Source organism: Ovis canadensis, chromosome 2 (assembly GCF_042477335.2).
Source record: "Ovis canadensis isolate MfBH-ARS-UI-01 breed Bighorn chromosome 2, ARS-UI_OviCan_v2, whole genome shotgun sequence".
NCBI lineage: Eukaryota > Metazoa > Chordata > Mammalia > Artiodactyla > Bovidae > Ovis > Ovis canadensis.
This window is the reverse complement of record NC_091246.1, coordinates 206,740,403-206,748,698: the sequence shown is the minus strand read 5'-3', so window position 1 is coordinate 206,748,698 and position 8,296 is coordinate 206,740,403. Positions and strand designations below refer to the sequence as shown.

The following is an 8,296-nucleotide window of genomic DNA, read 5'->3' as shown; positions in this document are numbered from 1 at the left end:
TATACTTTCATTTTTATTATGCAAAATTATTCAGAATAAAACATGCATATTCTAAAAAAAAGGGTAACATGCGGACAGTGTTGCAAAACTCCAGGTGGGAGCTGTGACTGTCATGTAAAAATGACATATGTAAAAGTTATAAAATATACAACTGAAGTGTTTGAAGGAGAAAGGTGTCATTTGGGGGAGATTTATTCTCAAAGTCATAAGGAAAAAAATGGGAAGGGATCCCACCTGTTTCTTCTAGAGGTTCTCATTGCATTGCCATGTTTAATGGCAATTTATGTGCTGTATTACAAACAATTTAAATTTTTTAAAAAAAGGCAAGCGCTTACCTTCTGGAAAATAGACCAGTTAGAAAAATGATGCACAGTTGCAGAGTTAAATCTGTTCATTTTGCCATTAGAACCACTGAAGTTCACAAACAGTGAAATGGGAAGGCACATAAAAGAAGTCCTTCTTTTGATTTGCCTGACATATGTAAAAAAAAATCTTTAAAAATATACACATTTATTCTTTTTCAAGATAAAATTAATCACTAGTAAAAACGCACACATTTTAAGTGTACAATTTCATGACTTTTGACAAATGCACACAGCCACCCATGTGAAGAACAGACATTGCCATCATCCCAGAAAGTATCTTCAAGTCTTTTCCCTGTGAATCTTCTCCTTTATCCAGAGACACATACTTTTTGATTTTTAAAGCTGTTGATTTAGTTTTATATAATATTGTCCTTTGCATTAATGGAACTGTGTTTTATTTTCAGTTTATTCTGCTAAGCATAACGTTTATTAGACTTATTCATGTTGTGTCTATCAATATATTTTTTATTGCCAAATAATACTCCACTGCATAAACGTACTAAAATTTGTCCATTCCCTTCTTGATGGAATTTGAGTTTCCAGTTTTTGCTACTTATGAGTAAAGCTTAGTGAATATGTGTTTATATTTTTTGATAAAAGTCTAGGGACAGAATTTCTAAAACAGAGAACAAGGTCATATTTATAATTTTATAAGAAAGTGTCAAAACTTTCTGCAAAGTCGGGGTATTATTTTATACTTCAAACTATCTATTTATTATCGTTTTTAAAACCAAATAGACTTGTGCCATTTTTAACAGAAGAAGGTCATTTGAGGAGCTTAGATTAGGTGCCAATGTCATGCTTTACATACATTAAGTGGTGTCTGAATACCTACAGTATTTATTTTCTCCTGAGAAAGAAAATTGCCATGTTTCTGATTTTCTGATGATCAGCTATGACACAGAATGTTTTACAAGTCTGCATATCAAAAGAGTAGCTTAATAAGTAAGCTACTTATTAAGTAAGTAATAAAACCACCCACTTCATAAATAAGAAGATAAGGAAGTTCTAGGGGCTTCCCTGGTGGCTCAGTGATAAAGAATCCACTTACCAATGCAAGGGACACAGTTTCCATCCTTGGTTAGGGAAGACCCCGCATGCCTCAGGACAGCTAAACCTGAGCACCACAACGACTGAACCAGTGCTCTGGAGCCCCTGCTGCACAACAGGAGAATCCACCACAAGGAGAAACCCACACACTGGAGCTGGAGAGTAAGCCCTGCTCTCCACACCTGGAGAAGGTCTGCATGCAGCACGAGCAACCAGAAATAAATAAATAAATCTTTTAAAAATAAATAAAAATACAACTTTACTGGAAAAAGGAAGAAAGTTATAAACTATGGCTATCCTAGAAATTAGTAAGTCTGCTTATAATTTGAGCTCACCATTTCAGTTTTTCCCCCAACTTGTGTGTGTGTCTAAATAGATCTATATAACAGTCTTTATTATTTGTGCTTCTAGGCACTTCTTTAAATTCATTACAGGGTGGATATCACATCCATTCCCTGAATAAACAAAACTCTTCTCCAGTAGGATGCAAGCAGCAGTCTTAAAACCATCTTAATTACATATATGTAAAAAAAAATAAATCCTTAAATAATCTGCTTGTCCCCCCTGTGCAGGGGCCAGGCTAATCTTCTCTGTACTGTTTCAGTTTTAGTATATGTGCTCCCTATTAAACTTTTAAAATTCACCAAGCCCAAAATATATTGTGACAAACCACCTTTAATTTTTCCCACCCACATTTTATAGATTTTAATATTCTAGGTTTTTCACTCATCAAAAAATTTTTAAGAGTTTTATTTAACATCTTAAAGAGCATAAAAATTTCTGAAACCCCTCTCCCTCTTTGAAAAAAGGAGTTATATTTTGAAAGAAGTTTAAAAGGAGCTCCATTCTAGAAGAACTTAAAATCAGTTCTGAATTTACTGTCTAGAATACCAGGCAAAAATCCATCATCCTCAACCTTTACAGTAGGTTGTGAAGCTAAAAGTAAGCTTCCTAAAATGCATGTACTTTCACAATCCTATTCTTATTGAAAATGTTTTTTCTCAGAAACATACTTGTGTTTGAGAAAAAACAACTACAGGGCAAAAATTTTTTAGAGGAAGTTGAAAACAGGTACCATGGAAAATATTATTATTGATTTTCTTTTTTATAAATGTGTTTGGCAGTGAATGTGAACTGAGCTGTCCAGTGTAAGCATCCAGAAAATTTTCCCCCATTGGTAATATAGTAGAGTTCTCTTTCAGTAAACATTTGCTTTCGAAAATCATAAAACGTCAGTTTTGGCCAACTGCATCAGTCCTTATTCTGCCATCTGTAAAAAATTTAGTCTTTGCCTTTTTGAATGACCCTTTAAAAATATACAAGACCTAATTCTATCCTTTACTCTCATAAAACTTCCATTGGACTCCAGCGGGAACATTTTAAAGTTAAGTTCTGAGGAGTAAGGACATTTCATAATGCCTTCTTGTGAGAACTTCCCCGGCAGAACTTGGCCAACTCATTCCTCCTGTGAGTGTTCTATGATATTACAAATTTTAGAGCTTCAAAATAGACTCTATCCTTAAAGCACTTATGCTTGTTGCAGATAGATATACACACACATACATCCACACACACACGCATATGTATACATATTTATCTATCTCAATGTGACCATAAAACTCTAATGTGATGAACATCCGAAGTGGTTGACTCTTGGTACAACTTTGTCCGTCATTCATTGATCAGTAGGTAGGTTTGTTCTTGCTACCTTACCTGTGCTTTTCTAGTGCTTTATTGTAAAAATGAACAAACAAAAAATATTTTATGGATAGTGTGTGCCAGAGCTAACCTAAAATTCTACATACATTATTTCACTTACTTTTGTGAAGTAGGAATTATCATTCCTGATTCACTGAGGAGAAATAGGATGGCTAAAAATCTACTGAGACTCAAACAGCAGAGCTAGTATCTCTGACTGCAAAGCCAAAGCAGTGGGTCTTAACTGCTGCCTACTTTGCATTATATTGTACTGTTCTTTATACACCCTTTTTAAAACAAACAAAGGGAAGGTCATTGTTTTGAGGGGCCTTGTTTACTTACCTGTCTCTCTAATGAGGACTGACCAGTTTGAGACAGGGTTCTTGTCTTCTTTATCTTTATATTGCTAAAGCAAGATCCGTAGAAATTTAATAAATACATCTTAAATTTAAAAGTTATCTTTCTGATTTAGATTTCACGCCCTGGTGGTGCAGATGTTAAAGCATCTGCCTGCCATGTGGGAGATTTGGGTTCGATCCCTGGATCGGGAAGATCCACTGGAGAAGGAAATGGCAACCCACTCCAGTATTCTTGCCTGGAGAATCCCATGGACAGAGGAGCTTGGTGGGCTACAGTCCACGGGTTGCAAAGAGTCGGACACGACTGAGCGACTTCACTTTCACTTTCACTATGATAGAAAATATAACCCCCCAAATGTCATTCTCAAATCCCAGCATTCAGAAATAACTGAATAAATATTTGATAAATGAGTGAAATCCAAAAAAATATTAGAAACACTTATAGTCTACTTTTGTTTCTAATACATTTGCATAACAATGGCACACTGTAAGTATTTAATTACTTGATATTAATTAAGCATGGTTAGGGCAGGATGGCTGAAGACTATCATAAAGCTGGTAGATGAAAAAGAGGGAAACAACAAATGTTTCAATGATAAAAGTATTTTAATATTACAATATAAACTTCCGGAAGTAGTAGTTTATTTGAGAATATACATATTTAAGTAAATTCATTTGGAACTCTTAAACTGATCAGAGATATATCAATAGATGAATGGATAAAGAAGCTGTACCATATATACAGACAAACACACTGGAATATTACTTAGCCATAAAAAATGAAATTTTGTTATTTGTGACAGCCTGGATGAACCTAGAGGGTATTATGTTAAGTGAAAGAAGATAGAGAAAGACAAATAGCATATGATCTCATATATATGTGGAATATAAAAAACAAAACAAAAAAGACAGACTCATAGATACAGAAAACAAACCAGTGATTGCCAGAGGGGAGGGGGCTGGGGGATATATGGAATAGGTAAATGAGATTGAGATACAAACTTCCATACTTACAATAAGTAGGTCACAGGAAAGTAATGTACAGCACAGGAAATACAGTCAATAATATAGTAATTCAGTAGGTGGGCAGATTGTAAGTAGATCTATCATGGTGATCTCTTTGTAACGTATAAAAAAATTAAATCACTATGTTGTATTCCTGAAACTAACGTGATATTGTATGTCAATTATGACTCAACAAAATTACCTCAGATGAGAAACACATCTCAGGACTAACAAAAAAATAAAAAACAAAAAACTTTTTGTCTGTATGCTGCTTAAATAAGACCTTATGTAAGTGCTGTAATTAAAAGCAGTTTATTGGTGAAAGTCTAGCCCCTAGTGGACAGGACTGTCTGGTACACACCCACATACCAAACTAGTTAGGAACAGCATGAAGAGACACCTGCTTAAAGCTCAAGGGTTTCAGAATGAAATAGTCTTCAAGACTCTTGATGTTCGTATTTTGTTCTTTTATCTTTTATTCATAAAAGAGGCCAAAATTTTATATCTGGCTTATTAGCGCTTCATAGTATTTCAATGAATACTAAGACTTTTCGACTCCAGTCTCAATTATTTTTTTCAAGCAGTGGTTTTCTTGGCTTCTTGGAGAGTGAAAGAATAAAATTTCTTTCCTTCCCTTCCCTTCCTCCCCTTGTTCTGTTCTTTTCACTATTAATAGCTAACATTTAGGCAAAATCCCACGGATAGAGGAGCCTGGTAGGCTGCAGTCCATGGGGTCGCTGAGGGTCCGACACGACTGAGCGACTTCCCTTTCACTTTTCACTTTCCTGCATTGGAGAAGGAAATGGCAACCCACTCCAGTGTTCTTGCCTGGAGAATCCCAGAGACAGGGGAGCCTAGTGGGCTGCCGTCTGTGGGGTCGCACAGAGTGGGACATGACTGAAGTGACTTAGCAGCAGCAGTAGCAGCAATAGGCAACATTACTCTTTTCTTTGAGGATAGATTTAGGTTACACTTATAACTTTATACCCAACACACACACACAGACACATACCCACACATCATAAGTCATCTATTTCTTTAAAAATTAAAAGTACTCTGTAGTTACTTTTCTCTTTTATGAGTAACTATGAAATGTGAAAAAAGAGATAAGAATACAAAAATTAAACACTCAAATAAAATAGAGATGAACATACTTTTGTGAATGAAATAACACCTGATATATAGTATCCAGTCAGAAAGCTGTGTTTCTTAAGCTTACAAAATGCTTTTCATTGTAAGTCTTGTCACTAAACATACTCTGTGATTCAGGGAAGCTATAATTAGATTTCTCTAATCATCCTGATGATCTTAGATGTTTGCTTAGTTTTAAAAACTAAACCCAGAAAGACTGAATTTACATTTCAAATATATATTTCAGTATAGCCAATTCTACTCTGTGTGTTCCAGGGCTTATGGAAGAAATCAGTTAGCTGTATAACACTCAGAACTTTTGTCAATGACACGCAAAAAATTAGAAATCTGATAAAATGGTAGCACTGTTTCATACATATTAAGTGGTTAAGAAATACATAAATGATTCACCTTGAAATAAAACCTGATGTTTGCTTGTGGGTGTCAGAAGGGTTGTAGCTTGCGAGTTACTGTGAAGTGGTACAATGAGAATTATCTGAAATCAGATGGCAAGTTCTAATAACAGATGTGAATGGGTGTGGCTCATAACCCAGGCTGGTGAACTGAGGTAGCTGGCAGATGTTTGAGTGTGTTTATGTATTTCTGTGTAGTTTGGATCAACTGGGTGTGTTTTCTGCATTCATCCAGTGTGATTCATGGACAAAATGGTGGAGAAGCAAACATTAAATTTTCCTTATCTTCAAATTGTCTCTACTATGTCAAATGTATCAGAACAAATCCCCATTTTCCAAACAATAGCACAGCTGACTGTATTCTTGAAGACCTAAAATAGAAGAAAAATGACTCATTTGAAATGAGAACTATTTAATGTTTAAGAAATGGTATGAGTCTGTCATACAGAGTGAAGTAAATGGACACGTGGACTCAGTAGGAGGGAGGGTGGGATGAACTGGAAGAGTCGCATTAACATATATACACTACTATGTGTGAAATAGATAGCTAATGGGAAGCTTCTGTGTAGCCCAAGATTTCTGCTCGGTGCTCTGTGATGACCTAGAGGGGTCAGATGGGGTGGGCTGAGAGCGAGGCTCAAGACGGAGGGGTATGTGTACATATAGTTGATTCATGTTGCTGTACAGCAGAAACTAACACAACATTGTAAAACAATTATACTCCAATGGTAGAAAAGAATTTGTATGAAACATGGTTTATAAGCAGTTGTAGATTTTATTAGCTCCTGTGTAGGTATAGGTTTTGGATGCTATCATCATTGGCACAATTAAATTCATTTATTCCATGCTGCTTTAAGTCGTTTTGTGGGTTTGGTACTATGAGAGTTAAGCAGCAATGGTTTTTAGTTCTCTGGAGTTTATGCTTCCTAAAACTCAGCAGAAATCTATTGGGGAAAATGGACTGCAGACATTTTTAAAATTTTAGTTGTTATAGATGTAAAGATGGAACACATAATTTAGATAATAAAGGGAAGGTGGATTTGTCCCTTTGGGGAGTTGGAATTAGTTTTATCAGTGTTAAAATTTTAGATGACTAAAAACAGAAATTTTAAATGGATTTCCAAGTTATAAAAATATAACTATCCATTATTCAGTGCATGTGGTCAAAATAAAATACCATAAAAGAACACTTGATTTTCTCCCCCATATTTATACTTAAGTTCTGAATTCGATAAATCAGTACCCAGATAGCTTCAAAGCCAAAACCCAGAATCATTCTTAATCTCCATCTATCTCTCATCTCCACCTTCACATCCATCCCAAACCTGGCAGCTCTACCTCTAAAATACAGTCAGAATCTGCCCATTTCCACCGTTAGAATCATCTCTCACCTGACTAGCCTCTCAGCAACTCTGTGTTCCTCTTTTTTCTCTTCTATAACCCATTCTCTGCCCAGATGCTAAGGTTACTGTTTAGAATTATAAATTAGACCATATCCTTCCTCATGCTAACCTTCCAATGGCTTCTCATCTTATTTATAATAAACTCTAAGTTTAACCAGTGTCTACAAGGCTCTAAATAATCTTTAGAGCCTTAATCTGGCTCTTATTGTATCTTTGACATCACTTCCCATTTTTGGTTCCTGCCACACACAACTTCTGTGTAGCTGAAACCCTTGTGTTATAAGAAAATTCTATTAGCTACCTTATTTCACACATTGTAGTGTATATATGTTAATGCTACTCTTCCAGTTCATCCCACCCGCCCCTCCCTGCCTGCTGTGTGGCCTTCTTTCTGCTCCTTGACACCAGCTCTTCCCTCTGCTGGAAAGTAGTCAACTTAGTTTTCACAGAACAATCTTCTTACTCAGAGCTCAGCTTCCCTACCATGAGCTCGCCCCTGTATCCACCTATTGAATCACCCCATTTTATTTTCCACACCTCTATTACTTTATGTATTTTCTTGATCATTTTGTTTGTGTATGTGTTTGTATTTTCTCTAGAACTAATGTTGCATGGGAGGTTAGCTTTCTTGGTCAGTATAATATCCCTGGTATATCTTCTAATGCATGACACTTGGGTACTTAATATATACTTGTGAAATGAATGAATTGAGGTTGAAAAGATAGATGGGGATTTTTTCCATAAAAAATAATCAGAGTTTGTGTTTTATAATGTAAATGATATCAGACTTTAAAAAGTAGTATTGAACCTATGTGGTTACTTCAACCTAATTAATAAGAATTAATGATGGTTAAGCACTCAAAGATGACTTA

The 8,296-nt window shown here is 35.5% G+C and overlaps 1 non-coding gene across 1 annotated transcript; it reads right to left on the bottom strand.

Annotated features, from left to right (window-relative positions):
* Positions 1–1,941: 1,941 nt before the first annotated feature.
* LOC138434835 (U6 spliceosomal RNA) lies at positions 1,942–2,046 on the bottom strand. The gene has a single exon (XR_011254912.1). It is a non-coding gene; the product is annotated as a U6 spliceosomal RNA (small nuclear RNA).
* Positions 2,047–8,296: the final 6,250 nt, after the last annotated feature.